The sequence below is a fragment of the Microtus pennsylvanicus genome, chromosome 13 (assembly GCF_037038515.1).
Source record: "Microtus pennsylvanicus isolate mMicPen1 chromosome 13, mMicPen1.hap1, whole genome shotgun sequence".
NCBI classification, from domain to species: domain Eukaryota; kingdom Metazoa; phylum Chordata; class Mammalia; order Rodentia; family Cricetidae; genus Microtus; species Microtus pennsylvanicus.
Window position 1 is genome coordinate 37567171 of NC_134591.1, and position 18191 is coordinate 37585361.

Below are 18191 nucleotides of genomic sequence, written 5' to 3' on the forward strand. Positions count from 1 at the left end.
ACTCTGCTCTAAGAGCTGGGTCGTGCTGCCAGAAGGAGCTGTTTACCATGAGCTCCCTTGCAAAACAGAACGTTTTTATGATACCAATTTCGCAAATGGAAACAAAATGTATGCAAAGAACAAAAGAGAGAAGGAAACACAATAAATGGACTTAAAATAATTTTCAATGGCCTGGCCTCACTTGCCTAATGCCCATGTTGACGTTATGAGCAGTCTGTGATGAAGCCCTCGTGCTAGGCGATGCAGGGAGAAGTCAGCCAAGGTCTGGTCTTCTACAGGGAAAGCGCCTGTAAATTAGAAACCACCATCTCTTTGATGTCTTCATTATGAATGTTCAAAATCTCATTTTCTTATTCTCTATCGCTCTACCTTGCTGTCCACCAGGATTCCAGAGGACCCAGGGGTGCTGTGGAAAAAATAAAAGTCTGAAGATGGGTGTCGGTGGCCATTGCTTCTTGGAAACAAAATACCTTAAGATTGGGGTGAGTTAGCATACTCTTTGGTAAACTAGCGCCTGACAAATAAGAAATGCACGGACAGTGTAGAATGAGGCTTCTGGAAAGGGTCTTTTTAATTCAGTGGGAAGGCCTACATTTTCTCCTTATTCCTCTGCTCCACCTTGCCTGAAACACAAATACGGTAGCTGCAAAATGTGAAAATAAGATCACTTCCCTGGGAATAGTAGAAGAAAGAACTCTAAGAGGTAAGGTGGTAATGTTATCTTTGTTTTTATTTTTTTTTTCCCAGACAGGGTTTCACTGTAGCTTTGGAGCCTGTCCTGGAACTAGCTCTTGTTGACCAAGCTGACCTCGAACTCACAGAGATCCACCTGCCTCTGCCTCCCGAGTGCTGGGATTAAAAGCGTGCACCACCACTGTCCGTTGGTAATGCTATCTTAAAAGTCGACATTATCAGTCTGTCCTAGGTTTCTCCTGCTGTGAGAAACACCATGACCAAAAGCAACTTGGGGAGGAAAGGGTTATTTCGGCTTACATGTCGTGATCACAGTCCATCTTACGGGGAAAGCCAAGGCGGGAACTCAAGGCAGAACCTGGAGTCAGAACTGGAGCAGAAGCTGTGGAAGAGTGCTGCTCACTGGCTTGCTCCCCATGGATTGCTCAGCCTGCTTCCTTATACAACCGAGGACCACCTGACCAGGGTTGACAACACCCACAGTGGGCTGAACCCTCCGGTACCAACCATTAATCAAGAAAAGGCTCTAGCCGGCAGTGGTGGCACATACCTTTCATCCCGGCATCTGGGAGCAGAGGCAGGTGGATCTCTATCTGTTCCAAGGTGTTGAGACTATCAAATGAGGGGCAGGAAGAAGGTCAGAGCTGGAGGAGGGGTGGAATGCTGACTTCAGGCAGGGCATGAATGTCACACTCTCACACTCACATCAGCTGTGCTGACTTGCACTCCATCTGCATGAGTGTGGGCCAACAACATCCTGCAGTAGAGCAAGGTGAGGCTCATGGACTCAACCCTCGCTGAGTTTTATATCCTGTTAATGGTTGATGGGGGAGAAAGAGACTTTTTTTTTTTTTGGTGGAATAGCCACAGGTAAGGAGCCCATGTTCCTGGAAGCAACCCTGATGAAATTCATTGCGTAATTAAAAAAAAAAGAAAAGACTTGAGGAACTGGGTATATGACTCAGCTGGTAAGCACGCTGACTGTGCAGGAATGAAGAGCAGATTTTAAAGCTCCAGCAGCCATGGAACAAGCCCGGCATGGCTGCACACACTTATAACGCAAGCACTGTGAGGAGCAGAAACAGGAGAATCAATGGAGCTTGCTGGCTGCCAACCTAGCTCCATATTCAGTAAGAAACCATGTCTCAATGGAATAAGGTAGACAGAGTCAGAGCAGGACCTGATGTCCCCCTCTTCTGTGGAGGCACACATGAATGTGCATGCACATGCTCATTTACACGACACATATACACAGATCTGAAAGTGAAAGGAAGGTGTGTGGGAGAGAGGAAGGGACTCAGAAGAAGTGAGCAGGAAATAAGAGAGAGGAAGGGGATAATGGGGAGCTGGCAGGATGGTTTCGCTGGTCAAGACTCTTGCTGCCAAGCCCAAGGGCCTGACTCCACTCCCTGGAACCTACACAGTGAAGAGGAGCATCCTGAAAGTTGTCCTCTGACCTCTAAGTAGGTGCTGTGCCGTATTTTAATCCACCCACCCATGCCCAGTGCTCCCCTACACAAAATAAATACAAAGTAAAAGAAAGAGGAAAGCCAAGGAAGTTTTCCCTCCTGCCATAAAAAAAAAAGAGGACTTAACCAGTTCTTAGTACTCTATGGACCCTTTTAATTTTACAAGTTCCGTGAACTTGTAATGAGAATGCTTTGTAGTTTTCACTATTTATCTGATGAATCGTGAACGTGAGCACCTTTTTGTGTATGTAAATTTTCCTTTGGCAGCATATCTGTTCGAATTGTTTGTCCAGCAGCTCATAAAGTCTCACCAATACAGCCTCCCAAGCATGAGCCGAACAAGGAGGATGACAGCAACGGACAGGCCAGACATGACAGGGGAAAGCTGCCAGGCCTCAGCCCTATACAAAGGACTCTAGGCAGCTGACTAAATCTGAGAGCAGGAGAGAGGTCCTCACTAGCGAGCGCACCAATTGGTTGCCCAGTGCCAAATGGTCAGCCCTGAAAAACATGCATACAAGTGACATTATATGAACTCAGCAGGTTATATTTGAGAATATATATGTGGATAAAAATACATATATAACAACAAAAAAAGGCCACAAGTTTGAAGGAGAGTGGAGATGGAAGGAAAGAAAGAAGAAATGTTATAATTAAACACAATCTCAAAAAGAAAAAAATTGTTTGCCCAATTAAAAATTGTGTTTCGAGTTGGGCAGCACTCAGGAGGCAGAAGCAGGCAGATCTCTGAGTTTGAGGCCAGCCTGGTCTACAGAGTGAATTCCAGGACAGCCAGAGCTACACAGAGAAACTCTGCCTCAAAAAAAGAAAGGAAGGAAGGAAGAAAGGGGGAAAGGAGCTTTGCAAAAGAGAGTAATAGGAAATGAATATAATCAAAGCACATTATGTATATGAATAAAATGTCATAATGAAACCCATTATTATATATAATTAACATATGTAAATAAGTCATTGAAATAAATTATACCATCTCTGATTTATTTTCAAGAACAAATTGACCTTATTTAGTTATTACAGGGTAGAAATAATGGGCTTGGGAACAGGAGAGGTGGCTCAGTGGTTAAAAGCATTGGCTGCTCTTCCAGAGGACCTGGGTTCAAATTTCAGCACCCACGTGGTAGCTCCTAACCCTCTGTGACTCGTTCCAGGAGGATCAGGCAACACATTCTGGTCTCTGCAGGCATGAGGCATGAATGCGGTGCACAGACTTATCCACAGGTAAAACACCCATACACATAAGATAATAATGATGACAATAAAACTTAAAAAATACACTGAACCTGGTGCTTAATATGCACTTAGCAAAACCATAGTGGTAATTTATATTCCATATGAACTCAGAGAAGAAAGCAATCGGTGTGGATTTTAAATTGCCAGGAGAGCCTTAGGAGAAATAAATTGGGTATTGTTTGTGATGATAAAGGGACACAGAGAAAAGGCCTGGCAAGCAGCGTGGGGAATGAGGGTTGAACATAGCAGACATTTGTGGCTCAGGGGAATGAGTGTAAGCAGTGTATCAGAGGGGAGGGGATGAGTTGGTATGGGTGGGCTGGGGCCAGGACATGGGCAGAGTGGGCTCAGGGTAGCATAGATGGGGAGGGACCAGGGCGACATTTTTGAAAGAGGATCGGGTTGAAGGGCAAAGAGAAGACACATGAGTCAATATGGAAGAACACAAGTAGACTATGTGGATCTTATATAAAAAGAATGGCCAGGAAGGACAGGAAAGGCCATCAAAGGAACTTCCTCCCTTACCGTGAGTAGTTTTCAAATGAGTGACAGGAAATGGCTCTCACTGCCAAATGGAAGGTGAGTGTCTAATCCAAAGAAGTAGCCATTAATTTAATGGAAAGATTGCCTGATAGCAAACACTGTTCTAGCTGGTAGGAAAGTGGGTGGGGGCAGCTTGGGCCCACAAAAGCTTTCCTCCTGTGAGTTTGGTTAAAAATGAAGTCTTCAGCAAAGATGTTTTTCACTTAAAAGAATACAATCAAGGCGATTGGGTACAGTATGTTTCTCTGTGTGAGCCGTGAAACACCAGTAGATGTGCACACATTTCCTCTTAATGGTTTCTCTATTATTTAAGAAAATTGCCTTGGTAATACCTGCAAGTATTTTAGCACTTTTACAGTAAAAGTTACGGGGTCATGAACTCTTCCTCCACTCTGGTGTTTCCAAAATCACCACATTGTCCGACATTAAGCTGTTATCGAGAATCCTAGCTGTGGGGTAGGATTTGGTAAACTGAACCAGCCGTCAGACTTCCTGTAGACCTTTGCTCATAGAGCCCATCTACCAACTGCAAATTTGGAATCCTTCTCTCCCATTCTGAAAGTGTACCAACTGGGCTCTCTGAACCACCGAATGAAGTCTGGCTGCACCATACATGTCTGAGATGTCATGGAAGAGGCCTGTCATAGCTTATCAGCAGAATCTCCCTCCCTCAGCGACTCCAGTGAGCTTTGGAATTTGTGACCAAGTGATCTCTAATTTTTTGGCAAACAGTACTTTTTTAGAGCAAAATGGAGCTGAGCTATGGGTGAAAAAAAAAAACCAAAAAAAAACTAGGGCACGGTTCTTTGTAATACCGAAACACTGGAAAGAGCTGAGTCACCAAGCTCCTAGGGAATAGTAAATTGTGCTATGTCCACTCAAAGGAATGTTAGGTAGTCATGAAAACCCACAAACATTAAAAAGCATTCTTAAGCAATTACACTAGTCATAAAAACTAGATACATATGCTTAAAGATTGAGAAAAGAATGAACATTCTTGTGGGCTTGACTAGAGAGCTCAGGAGGAAGTGTGCTTGCGGCCAAGCCAGGTCAGCTGAGTTCAGTTCCCACGACCCCTGTGGTAGAAGGAAGCACCAACTCCTGTAAGTTGTCCTCTGACCTCTACATGTGTCCCATGGCACATGCGCAAAGACATACACCCTGGCTAAGTAATTTAAAAAAAAAATTAAAATCATTTTATAATAAAACCCATTATTTTGTGTGCTAACTTAAATAATTAGTGAAAGAAAGGAAGAAAGGAAAAAAGGCGAAAGAAAGAGAAAGAGAGAGAGAGATTAAGAAAGAAGCTACAAGGTAGGAAGATCTCTGTGAGTTCAAGGCCAGCTTGGTCTATACGGCAAGTTCTCAGCAAGCCCGGGCTGTTACATAGTAAGACCTGGTCTCTAAATACATAAATAGACAGATAGAAACAAACTGTATTGGGCTGGAGAGATGACTTGGAGGTTTAGAGCACTGGCTGCTCTTCCTGAGGAAGTGGGTTTGAGTCCTTTTTGGCCACGTGATGGCTCACAACTTTTTTAAGTTAAGTCCCAAGGGATCTGACGACCTCTTCTGGCCCTACTCAGGCACTGCATGCATGTGATAAAAGCAGGCAAAACACCCCCCCCCACACACACACACACATCAAAATAAATAAATGAAAAAAAAATTTTAAAGAGAGACAAAAGCTACATAACTACATAGGATTCTGGGTTGGCGAGTCGGCTCAGTGGGTGGCTCTTGCTGCCAAGCCTAACAACTGGAATTTTGTCTTGGGGATTCACAGGCTGAGAGAACAGAAAAGACCTTGCAAGCTAGCCTCTGACTTCCACGTGTGCTATGGTATGTGCGTGCGCACAAATGCACGTGCACAAACACACACAGAGAGAAAGAGAGAGCCACAAACAAACAACAAAATAACAAAATAAAATGTATTTAAAATTTAAAACCATGTATCTACCAAAAGCATACTTATCAGAAAAGAGGCTGGTGCATGTATGTTTCTGTAGGTGAGCTTTATATTGCTCTCAAATTCCCCTGAGTTTGTTTTCAGGAAAGCGTGGAAACTCAATATTCTTTCTTTAAAATACTAGGCAGAATTATTGCACCTCAGAACTGGAAATATTTCTGGAAATTCTTTAATACAGCTTTTCACTTTTTCAGTCAGCTGAAAACCTCCCCTTGTATAAATCTGCCTTCCACCCTCAAGGGAGCACGGGGACCCTAGTCACCACGGAGTTCGTTTTTTTCTTTCCTTTCTGACTGGCCTGTCATTTCCTTCTCCCTCGCATCATTTCTCAGGTTCTGTTGAGTTTTAGTTCTTGTTGTTGAGTTCAAATCTCCTATCTCTCTCTCTCTTCCTCCTCTTTCCCTCCCTTCCCCTCTTTCCCTCCCCCTCTCTCCCTTCCTCTCTCCCTCCTTTTCCCTCTCCTTTCCTTCCCTCTTCTCTCTCTCTCTCTCTCTCTCTCTCTCTCTCCCTCCCTCTCCTTCTCTCTCTCTCTCTCTCTCTCTCTCTCTCTCTCTCTCTCTCTCTCTCTCCTGCCCTCACTTCCCCTCCCTTCCTCCCTCCCTCCCTCCCTCCCTCCCTCCCTCCCTCCCTCCCTCCCTCAGTCCTTCCCTCCCTCCCTCAGTCCTTCCCTCTCTCCCTCAGTCCCTCCCTCCCTCCCTCCCTCCCTCCCTCCCTCCCTCAGTCCCTCCCTCCCTCCCTCCTCAGCCCTCAGAGTCTGTGTCACCATGCAGGGTACCTTCTAATTCTTGCCCGACAGGCTGTATGCACAGCCTATGCATCTGTGCTCACAGGGCCAAAGCTTGGGTAACATCTCTTTCATGGCTATTTTGCAATTCTCAATGCTTTAACGAAGGAACCCAGTTTCTTGGTTTGTGTTAGGCTGATGCTGAAATGCCCAAATAGCTTTATGTCAAAACTCCCCGTCCCTTGAGACATTCATTTTTTTAGTCTTTTAGCCATCTAGGGTTAGTTTTCTCTACTATTTTCCCCATGAACCACAGCCTCTCTATATGGTGAAGGCAATGTGAAGAACAGGGGTCTCTCAACACTCTTGTTTTTCTACTATTATTTTTTGAGACCAGATCTCACTGTGTATCCTTGGCTGATCTTGTGCTTGATAAAATAGAGCAGGCTGGCCTCAAACTCTCAGAGTTCTCTCTGCCTCTGCCTTCTGAGTGCTGGGATTAAAGGTATGTACCATCATTCCTGGCTTGTTTTATTATTTATAGATTTTATTATTCTATTTTGAATAAACTATTTTTATTAATTTTTCGAGAATTTCACATGTGCATACAATGCATTTTGAGAATAGTCATTCCCCCGTTGTCCCTCCAACTCTTCCTCGATCCATTCCCATTCCCTACCCCTCCCAACTCCCTGGCCTCTTTTTATTTCTGCAGTTCATTGGCTCCAATCTGTGCCTCACATATAGGTATGTGTATGAAGCCATCCTCGAGAGTATGGTGGGCCAACCAGGGGGCCACACCCTTAAAGAAAATTGACACTCCCTCAAAAGCCATTAACTGCCAACTCCTCAGCTAGGGGTGGGGGCTCATGAGTCACCCCGCCCCCAATGCTGGAATTGCCACCTAGCCTAGCTTGACCTCAGGCAGGTCTTCTCCTGCAGGCAGACCGCTTCTGTGAGGTCATGGGTGGGGTGGGCCTCCAAGGTCCAGATGAAACCGTTTCCTTCCACTCCTCCCTGACCTTTGGCCCTTAGAATTCTTCCATCCCTCTTCCATAAAGGTTTCTGAGCCTCAGATGATAGAATATGATACAGATGTACGGTTTGTAGTGCCTTTGTTTTATTTTACTTTTAATTCTGCATATGTGCCCGTGTCTGTGTGCATGCGTGTATAGTGTGCATACGAGAGTGCAGGTGCTTGTGCTGGGGTCGGAGGCATCAGATTCCCCTGCAGCTGGAGCTATAGGCTGTGAGCCACTCAACATGGATACTGGGAACTGAGCTGGGGTCCTCTGGAAGAGCAGTATGCATTATTAACTGCTGTGTTAAAGTTTTTATGTTTGCGTCTCTTCAGTTCAATGTCCTTGCTTTAAGTGCTTCAGACTGAGTGGATGTTTTTCTTGGTGCTAATATATTCCAGGCCATGTGTGAGGCACACAGAGTGTGCTTGCCATGATTCTGGGGCAAGAGACTGACTGACCTCGTTTGTAGGTAGCAATCTATGTTATGGAGAGGCTGTGAATCTTAAAGGGAGGGTTTCACACCCACGGTTATACCATTTCCCACAATTCCTCCAAAAGTACTGGACCCATTCACCATTTGGGAGCTTAGAGACTTTTTTCTAATTCTGACCTTATTGGCAACTCTCCTTTTCTCTCTCTCTGTCTCTTCTCACTTCCTCCTTCACTTCCTTTTTTCATTTTTTGTAAATCAGGCTGAACTTTAAAGTGCAATACTTCTTTTGCCTCCCAGGTGCTGGGATTATGTCAACTACTTTTGATCCAGGATGACAAAGAACAATGGTCTCTCTGAGCACTGATTCAGCTCCTCCAACAGGGACATTCCCTTCTTGAGTTTATAGTAGTTTCTCTCCTCCGCCCACCATCCTTTTCCTCCTCCTCCTTCTCCTCCTCCTCCTCCTCCTCCTCTTCCTCCTCCTCCTCCTCCTCCTCCTCCTCCTCCTCTTCCTCCTCCTCCTCTTCCTCCTCCTTCTCCTCCTCTTCCTTCTCCTCTCTCTCCTCCTCATCCTCTTTTCTGTTTGGCTCGGCCTCTGCATTAAATCCCAGATTCTGTTTTCCTTTCTCAAAACCTAAAGAGTAAACAGGGAGATTCTCCCACATTTAATATTTAACTGGGCAGAGTACTGCGTGGGAATACACACGTGCAGTAAGCTGTGTGCTTGATATCCATAGGACACTGCTCAAAGCAGAGGAGGGTTCCATCAGCTGCTTTGAATCAGTTAGCCACAGCATCAATGACAAGGACAGCCCCAGTCCCCTTGGGTTTCAAGTTGGACAAGCAGTTGCTGGGCAGATACCTTTGCAGGATTATTTTCGGTGGTGGCCTTTAGGCAAAGCTGTGGCCCTGGCTGTCTTTTATCAGGTACTCATGAGAGCCAGGCTTCCCTTCACTTCTTCCTCTGGTTCCTATGACTGGGGCTGGAGACACCATCTGAATCTTACAGTTTAACATATTACCACACACTTGTGTTTTATATACTTATAATGTTTATTGTATTATAATGCCTTATAAAATAAGCTATATTTCTGCAGTGCTGGAGGTCAGAAGTTTGGAATGGACTTCAAAAGGTGGAAACGAAGGTGTGGGTCAAAGAGTTCCTCCCAGATACAAGGGGAAATCTGTTCCTGGCCTGCTCTCTTCTCAGGCACTAGACCTCCTTGGCTGACATTGCTAGCTCAGCTCACAGCCACCTGCAACTCTATTCCCAGGGGATCCGACACCTCTTCTGACCTCTGCAGGTACCAGGCATGCATGTGGTGCACATGCATACATGCAGACACATAGAATAAGATAAATAAATCTAAAACAACAACCAGAACTTACCGGAGGAGGGAAAACTGTGAACTCTAAAGACAAGGCCTCGTTCTTTGTGTCTGAAACGTGGAATCCAAGGACCAAGCCAGCAACATTTAAGCCATTCTCACTTGGTGTTTGTTTCTGACTGTACCACAGCCTAGAACCCTGGATATGCCTGGTGGCTGACCGTGACTAGCTGACAAAACAGAGGTCAAGGTCTGAGTCTGTGTTTCCAGTCACAGAAATTTCACAATAACCAGGAAACCAGGGAGTTCTGCTGACACCTTTCAGACACATAAGCAAGTGTGATTGTATGCACACACATACAGATGTACACATGCACACATACACACATTCACATGTACACATGCACTCATACACACATTCATACATTCATACACACACTCACATTCACACAGACACACATTCATACACACACTCACATTCACACAGACACACATTCATACACACACTCACATTCACACACTCACACATTCATACACACACTCACATTCACACAGACATTCATATACACACTCACATTCACACACTCACACATTCATACACACACTCACATTCACACAGACACACATTCATATACACACTCACATTCACACAGACACACATTCATACACATGCTCACACATTCATACACACACACTGACATGTACTATTCATTTTTTTTTTACATCTAGCCTCCCTAGTTATGAAGACTGACCTTTCATTTAAAATCTCGTACATACACACATCAGAAGTCCCCTTTCCTGATGGCACACAGCCAAAAAGCTACTTAGGGAGGGCTGCCTTCGCGGTAAGTCAGGCGACTGTTGTGAAATGCTAGTATTTTATATAGCGCTCATAGTTGGCCAAACATTTTCTGAGCTATTAATTTTGCTTCTCAGAACAACCTTGTCGAACAGTAGTCTCCGATGGGGTCCATTAAGCCCCATATTCCTGTCAAATCAAGCCCCCTTCTGGGAACTTTGAACAGAGATTTTTCATTTGGCTCCGCGTCGCCTAGAGTGATTCCTGCTCTTGGCCTACGAAGGACTAAACTCTATTCCCAATTCATATCTATCAGCTAACCTCTGTCCTAGGTGACATGGATTCTAGACAGTCACCTATGGGACATGGGCATCACCTCCCCAGGAAGGCCTGTTTTGGGATGACTGTCATGGGCAGGCCAAGAGAAAAGGTTGAGGGATTCCAAAGGAAGACCTCACTGAGAAGTTTGTCTGGACCGCCATACATTGCCCACATGGAATCAGCAAGCCAGTCTCTGTGGGGAGTGTGAATGGGAGATACTGCCATAAAAGGTGAATGATTGAACCTAATATTTTTAACGATTATCTTACTTTTATTTTATGTGTATGCACTTATATACATATGTGTGCAAGTACCTGCAGAGGTCAGATGAGGGTGTAAGAACTCCCGGAGCTGGAGTTAAAGGTGAGCCACCCGTGCGGGAGCTGGGAACTGAACTCTAGTTCTCCACAGGAGAGACAGACACTTTTAACTGCTGCTGCTTGTCTTCAGCCCTGGAGCTGCTGTTTCTCCCAATCCCCCACATGCTGGGGCTTAGAGTGTCTCTGAGGCTACAGATGTCATGTAGGGGCTGGAGATGCAGTTTAGCCACAGAGCCCGGGCCTATTATACGTGAGGCCCTGGATAACATTCCCAGCCTGAGGGAGAAAGGAAGACAAGGAACACACCCACTGCCTGGCCTCAGTAGCGAGGCTCTGCGCACAGTGAGGAGTCAGTGTTGTGTATAAAGATCTGACTGTCCTCCCTGCTCTAAAGTGAAGACAAGCGTTCAGATGGTTGCACGCTGTCCCGCCACGGAAATGGCCCAGATGCCCTCTCTAACCCTGGCTATAGATTTTGGTTGCTAAAATATTCAACAGAAATGTTTAAAAAATAAATATTTAATTATATAGATTTTAGATGTAAAAAAATCAGACAGTAACAGAATAAAAATACACCACAATTTGGATAACCCTCAGGGAAATCTTCCTATGTGAACAAAAGGCAATTATAAGATATTTCATGCTATATCATTCTACTTAGACAATAGTATTTTTGAGACAATGTCTTTTTATGTAGTCCAGATTGAGGCTGAGGTTCGCAATTCTTCTGCCTCAGCCTCCTAAGCCCTGGGATTTTAGGTGTGCTCTATTATGTATAGCACCCTATAAAATATTTCTCATTATAAGAAGTTATTCTCTCTCTCTCTCTCTCTCTCTCTCTCTCTCTCTCTCTCTCTCTCTCTCTCTCTCTCTCTCTCTGGGGAAGACCGGGTACAGAGCTTCTCTCTAGCTTTGGCCTGTCCTGGAACTCACTCTGTAGACCAGACTGGCCTCCAACTCACAGAGATCCGCCTGCCTCTGCCTCCCGAGTACTGGGATTAAAGACGTGCGCCACCACCACCTGGCTTAAGAAGTTATTCTTTTTCTTAAGAGGTGGTGGTTTGCCAGGCACAGAGTTCCAGGCTAGCCAGGGTTACATGTTGAGTGAGACCTTGTCTCAAGAAGACATACCAAACAAAAAGAGGCAGGGTTTTCTCCTCGTTGCCTAGGGTGGGGCTCAATTATGAAGCTTAAGCAATCCCCTCTACCCCAGGACCTGTGTGCCACTGATCTGCCCAAGTGAGGAAACTCTAAAAAGCTTGGTAGGTGGCACAGTCTAGACTCGAGAGCAGGGCTTCTCAGGCTTCCTAACGCTGCGACCCTTGAACACAGCTCCACACGTGTGGAACCATAAAATCATTCATCGCTACGCTACTTCATAACTATCATTTTGCTATTGTTACGAACCGTAATACGAATATCAGCTATGCGCCCCTAAGGGGTTGTGACCCACAGGTTGAGAACCACTGTTGTAGAGCAGCATGGGGGTTGGGGGCCTTTCTTCTCAGCTGACCGGAGTGCAAGCAACTACTTCTCCTTATTGGCAAAGCAGGAACTTCAGGCCAGCTGCCCTTCCACGAGCCCACCCACTGGAAGCTTCCAGGACAGTCGCTTGGCTTATTGTCTACCCAGGGAAAATGAACGAAGGTGTAGATCTTTTGATGGGCTACTGTGAATCTCTCTCTCTCTCTCTCTCTCTCTCTCTCTCTCTCTCTCTCTCTCTCTCTCTCTCTCTCTCTCTCTCTCTCTCTCTCCCTCCCTCCCTCCCTCCCTCCCTCCCTCTCTCTCTCTCTCTCTCTCTCTCTCTCTCTCTCTCTCTCTGCCACGCGCTTGCAAAGCCGAAGTAAACTCTCAGCTACTGCTCCCGCACCGTGCCTGCCCGCTGCCATGATGGCCTTGAACTCTAACCCTCTGACCCTGCAAACCCTCAATGAAATGCTTTCTTTCTTTTGTAAGTCGCCTTGGTCATGGCACCTTTTCACAGCGGTGGAAAAGTGGCTAAGAACGGCACTAACGCGGATCACGTGACCAGGAGAAAAAAAAAAACACGTGTGTGGTAGCCAGACGCTGCGATTCAGCTGGGCTCTGGTGCACGCGAGGATCAAGACGACCCTTAGAGCATCGCCCCTGTGCTGTGACAAGTCAGGGTGACCAGATGACTTGGCAAGCAGAGCCTGGAAAACAACAGCTCTGCTTAGTCTAACTCCATGCTTTCCGAACTGGTGGCTGCTTGTGGCCGAAAGGCTGACAGCAAGGGCAGAGATTACATGAGCTGTCAGGGGCAGTACAAGAGAGGAGGGAAGAAGGAGGAGCAGGCGAGTGCCCAGGCAAGACTCAACTCTAGGGGGCCTGTCCAAGCTCTGACTCTCAGGCCTCAGGTTCACAGCCTGAGATTCAGATCCACATTGCATAGAACAAAGCAATGAACTGTCGTCCAGACAACATCCTTGGATTGTTCGGAGGAGCATAGGGGATGATGGCAGTAAACATGGTTTTGTGGGCATTCCAGTACCACGGAATGCCCAGACTGCCCTGAGTCTGTGCCCCTCTTGTTTTAGCCTCCCGAACAGCTAAGATGATGACAGGGACCACCTCTGGTTTATCTAAGCACAGTCTCTTTATGAAGCCCTGGCTGTCCTGGAACTCACTCTGTAGACCAGCAGGCTGGCCTCGAACTTACAGAGATCCATCTGCCTCTGCCTCCTGAAGGCTGGGTTTAAAGACACACTCCATGATGCCCTGTTTGTTGTTATTGTGGCGGTGTGGTTTTCTTTTTTAAGACAAAGGCTCATAATATCGCCCAGGCTAGCCTTAAAATTATGATTCTCCTGTCTCAGGCTCTAGAGTGCTGGAATTTCAAGCGTGTGCCACTATACCTGTCTCTATTTTCAATTTTTCAGGCATCTTCCATACTGATTTCCACAATGACAGTACTAATTCACATTTCTACAAACTGTCTATAAGGATTCCCTATAAGGGTCCCCTGTTCCCTTCGCACCCCTCTTCCTCACGATGGCCATTCTGAGTAGGGTGGGTGCAATCTCAAGGTTTCGAGCTGCATTTTCCTGATGGCAAAGAATGCTGAGCCTTTCTTTATGGATGAATTGATCACTGGGAGGTGTCTGCTCAGCTCCTCTGCCCTTTCTTTGACTAAATCATTTGTTCCTATGAGTTTTTACATACTCAGGTTCCCTGTAAGATGAATAGGGACAAAGGATAAGTTACTTTGGGATCGCTTAACTTTGTCCTCTGTGCCAGGTTTTTTTTTAAATCTATTTATTTATTATGTATACAATATTCTTGGTACTCTGTCTGCATGTAATACCTGCAGGCTAGAAGAGGGCACCAGATCTCATTACAGATGATTGTGACCCACCATGTGGTTGCTGGGAACTGAACTCAGGACCTTCGGAAGGGCAGGCAGTGCCCTTAACCTCTGAGCCATCTCTCCAGTCCATGTGCCAGGTTTTTTGTTTGTTTTTGAAGCATGGTGTAGCCTAGGCTGGCTTTAAAAGGGGCTTCAAAGCCTGATCTTCCTTCCTCCACCTGCCATGAGCTGGGAGTACAGTCATGGGCCATCTTGTCACTTTTTCTAAAGCTAGGGATCAAACCAGAGCCTCTCCATGCTGGGCAAGCATGCCACCCATTGGCCAGTTTCCTAGCCTACAGAATGGTAACAAAGACAACACTTTCTTCATAGGCTTGTTATGCAGGAGCCAGGCAGACCGTGAGTTCTAGACGAGTCTGGACCATACAGAGAGGGTTCATCGCAAATGAAGGGGAGTGAGGGCAAGAAGAGAGGCAGGATCCCGTGAGAAACAACGATACTCACCTTTGTAAGAGCACTGGAGACTCAGGAGCAGCTGAAGCCAACTGTTTGCTCTAAGTCCTTGCCGAAGTGGAGCAAGCGTCAGGCTTGCGCCACAGGTGCACTGAGTGCAGGGAACATTTTTAAAGCCTGAAACACGGGCCTTCATCCCTTTTGCGAATAATCAGGAGGGTGCAATCTCACATTCCATCTGGACCCATCTTTCCCTCGGTCCTTTATGTTTGTCCTTTTCCTCAACAAAACTCTGGATGCGTTCATCTGTTTCGCATCCTGTTTATGTTAACGCTTATCAGACTCTAAAGAAGCTTGGCTGTGAGTAAACAGTCTCACGTGGGTGGAGTCGGCAGGCTCACTTAGCAGAGCCGGCGTTAAAGACAAACTGCGGTTGACTTTGAAGCTAGCCTGGGACACAGTGACCTTGTCTAAATGGCGCTCGCCACACGGGTCTGGTGACCTGAATTTAATCTCCTGAACTCCCGTAGAGGTGGAAGGAGAGAACTGACTCCACAGAGCTGCTGTGGCATGTGTACCTACCCCCTGGCCCCAGATCTTACACACACACACACACACACACACACACACACACACACACACACGCACGCACGCACGCATAATGATAATAAATAAAATTTAATTTTTTATTTGTTTTGTTTTCTGAAACACAGTTTCTCTGTGTAGGTCTGACTATTCTGGAACTTTCTTTGTAGACCAGGCTGGCCTTGAACTCGGAGAGATCCGTCTGCCTCTGCTTCCCAAGTCCTGGAATTAAAAGTGTGTGCTACCACTGCTTAGCTGAAATTTAATTTTTTAAGCTGAAAAGAGAAAGGAGGAGGCAAAGAAAGGAAGATAAGGGGGTGGGGAAGAGAAAGAGGAAGGAGGAAGAACACAGTGAGACCCAGGAAGAGAGAAAATAGACATGTCAGAGTGTAAATTGTACCTTTGGTAGTGCCTAAGGGCATTCATCAAACCTAGGATTTGGAATCAGATATAGAGGATGACCTACTCAACCTTAGACACTTGTGACTTTAGCCCCAAATACAACACAGAACCAACCTCTCTGAACCTCTCTAGCCCAAAAGCGAAATAATCAGTATATATAAAATGTCTGGGCTAATAAATACTCTTGTTGTCATAACGGCCCTGTGTGTGGAAGGAGGGCACAGAAAGGGGGGATGGGATCAACAAAGGTCATGAGTAGTGTTCATATGACCAAAGGGGCTCAGCTCCATCTGTGGGGTGCTTTTTTCCTTCTAGAGTCCAACCAAGTTCTCACTCAAACTGTGGGGCCATGAGAACAGTCCCAATATCACACGGAGAGCACAGGAGGAGGCTGTGCAGTAACGTGCCAACAAGCCAAGGCGTGCTGGTGGGACAGCCAGGATGGGACAGCAGGTAGGGCGGTGCCTTTGAGGGATGCATCTCCTGGGACACAAGAGATGCTTGTTTCTCTTGACCATCAGAAATGCCTATCTGAAGTAAAGGCTGTTTCGTTTTCTTCTGCTGAGCCCTGGCAGTCAGAACTCACACCAGAACTTACCTGGGCATAAATTTCAGTTTCATACAAATAATTTCCCAATAACACGACAATTTACTGATGATGTAGCTGTCTATCAGTGAGATGGGCTGTCAGTGGGATGGGCTGTCAGTCAGTGGGATGGGCTGTCTAGTTGTAAGAAGGTTGAGGCCCAGAATCCTGCATGGCTTCCCAAGCCTCTCGTAACTTTGAAATTCTATTTCAAGAAAGACTATGGGCCAGGCTGGTGGCTGGTTCACACCTGGAATCCCAGCACTCGGGACACTGAGACAGACAAACACATATTCAAGACCATCCTGGGCTACATAGCAAGACCTTGACAGAGACACAGAGAGACAGAGATAAAATATAGATAGGTAGGTAGGTAGGTAGGTAGATAGATAGATAGATAGGTAGATAGAGAGATGATAGAGAGATAATGGTGATGATGATGATGATGATGATGATGACGACAGACAGACACAGAGCACATGGACTCCAAGGGAAGCAGTTTGGTGTTAGTCAGCCATTTATGTTTCTCTTCTCTAGACTTGGGGTTAGCAGCATAGGGTAGACATTGTGGCATCTTATTTAACACTGGTTCTTTCACTGCTATAGATGAGACGAAGAATATTTTTATTCCAAAATTAGAATTACTCACTTTCTCTAAGGAGGGTGCAAGAAGTACCATATTAGCCTCTCCTTGTGCTAAATTATTTTAATTCCAATAATACAGTGGGGGCAGGAAACTGCTATTACCACTAATATTCAGAAAACTGACTCTGAAGTTAAGAATAACTACTTGTGTTCTTGAGCACATGGTTCAATACAAACTCCAGTTCCCTTATTTATAAATAGCGGCGATAAATATCTATTTGGCCTCCATATTTGCCTGTGTGCACTAGTCATTCAACACACATTTGGATACCTATTATAACAGGCTCGAGGCTGGCAAGGGGGCTTGGCCAGTAAAGGTCACTGCTGCTCAAACTATGACCTGAATCCAATGCTCAAGACCCACGAGGTAAAAGAAGAAAACTGACTCCAGCAAGTTGTCCTCTGACTTCCACATCACAACCACCTGCCCCCCCCCCACATAATAAATAAAGTAAAATACATACATATAGGATACTAGGCTTGTCTTTATTTGCTTGGGACATACATTATCAAATGTATAAAAGCATAAAGCTGCCTTTTCTAGGGAAGAATGACGCAGCTAACACTGTAAGTTGAAGCCCACAAGTGTGAGATTACTACACGAAGTGAGAACAGGAGTTGAGGCAGCTTCCTGCAGAAGGGCAATGCAGACCATGCAGGTGAAGAGCAGAGGCAGGTTCCGCAGACAGACCTCAGTGGATGCCAAATTGCCACAGTGCCTTCGGGGATAGCAGGGCCTGTGTGTAAATGCCCACCCCATTAAGTGTGTGATGTACATTCAAATCCAAAACCCAGAGGAGAACGGAAATGGTTCTGTTTTCAGGTGGCTGAGAACATACAGGTTTGGGAGTTCTGGCATTCCCTCCCCATGATTTATAAATAGAGATGATAAATGTTGATTTAGCCTCCATATTTGCCTGTATGCACTAGTAAATTGAAAATTCAAGACCCCAAGGCTTGGACTGAGTTATCAGCTTTGACTGATGTATCAAGTCAGTGACATACTTATTTGACTATGACTTTTGTGACATCCGGTCATGATCTATGTAGCTGGGCACTGTGGCACATGCCTTCAGTCCCAGATCTTCAGGAGGCTGAGGCCACATAGGATGGTTTGAGCCCAGCAGCTCAGGACGAGCCTCGTAACACAGTGAAACCTGAGGGATGCAGCCCGAGGAACATGCTACCTAGCATTCTTAAAGCTTGGGATAAAAGCTCTAGGTCTGAAAACACACACACACACACACACACACACACACGTTTATAAAGATGGATACGTTATCAAATACCAGTAACACAGCACATTATCCTAACTTTCAT

General features: G+C 45.7%; 1 long non-coding RNA gene across 1 annotated transcript; it reads right to left on the reverse strand.

Annotated features, from left to right (window-relative positions):
* Positions 1–242: 242 nt before the first annotated feature.
* Positions 243–14773, reverse strand: LOC142834494 (uncharacterized). Its single transcript, XR_012907587.1, has 3 exons — positions 14705–14773; positions 370–406; positions 243–287 (listed from the first exon to the last, which is right to left on the reverse strand). It is a non-coding gene; the product is annotated as an uncharacterized LOC142834494 (long non-coding RNA).
* Between the last annotated feature and the right edge of the window lie 3418 nt (positions 14774–18191).